General features: G+C 32.5%; 1 protein-coding gene across 2 annotated transcripts in view; it reads left to right on the top strand.

Moving 5' to 3' along the window:
* Nucleotides 1-231, top strand: part of LOC119594415 (glutathione peroxidase 2-like) — a 44,173-nt gene that overhangs the window by 43,308 nt on the left and 634 nt on the right. The gene's annotated exons all lie outside the window — the stretch shown is intronic.

Raw genomic sequence — 231 nt, 5'->3', positions numbered from 1 at the left:
GATTGAGTTGAAATGTCATGACCCGGATGCTGGAGAGGAGATGAAGCAGAATGAATTAAATTCTTCTTCTAAATTCTTCTGGTTATCATCATTTCCTCTGTTATGTGAAATTCCAGTTATTTGATATTAGATTCTTATCATTGCATGGTCGTTCATCATTGGAATTATCACTAATATTGTTGCTATTGCAATTGTTACTGTTGCTATTATTCTGTAATTTCTTTTGAACAC

Source organism: Penaeus monodon, chromosome 33 (assembly GCF_015228065.2).
Source record: "Penaeus monodon isolate SGIC_2016 chromosome 33, NSTDA_Pmon_1, whole genome shotgun sequence".
NCBI classification, from domain to species: domain Eukaryota; kingdom Metazoa; phylum Arthropoda; class Malacostraca; order Decapoda; family Penaeidae; genus Penaeus; species Penaeus monodon.
Note: the sequence above shows the minus strand (reverse complement) of the source record. Positions and strands in the feature narration are given on the sequence as shown.